At 35.9% G+C, this 223-nt stretch overlaps 1 protein-coding gene across 1 annotated transcript in view; it reads left to right on the top strand.

The window, feature by feature from the left end:
• CASP2 (caspase 2) overlaps positions 1–223 on the top strand; it is a 30246-nt gene that overhangs the window by 15551 nt on the left and 14472 nt on the right.

The following is a 223-nucleotide window of genomic DNA, read 5'->3' as shown; positions in this document are numbered from 1 at the left end:
ATTTTCATTTAGTATCCCTTTTTGTGGAACCTGGGACAAGAAGTTATAGAGTAGGGATTTTGGACTATGCATATTGCTTCTTCCGATTTCACTGACATCTTCATATCTCTTTCCTTTGCAAATCCCTGACAAATGGCTCCTCTTGGAAGCTGTTATTGGCTCTTAAATAAAACATATATGTTAATTTCCTGAGTATCCCCAATGTTTTGTAAATGCAGAGTTT

The sequence above is a fragment of the Sceloporus undulatus genome, chromosome 2, assembly GCF_019175285.1.
Source record: "Sceloporus undulatus isolate JIND9_A2432 ecotype Alabama chromosome 2, SceUnd_v1.1, whole genome shotgun sequence".
Taxonomy (NCBI): domain Eukaryota; kingdom Metazoa; phylum Chordata; class Lepidosauria; order Squamata; family Phrynosomatidae; genus Sceloporus; species Sceloporus undulatus.
Note: the sequence above shows the minus strand (reverse complement) of the source record. Positions and strands in the feature narration are given on the sequence as shown.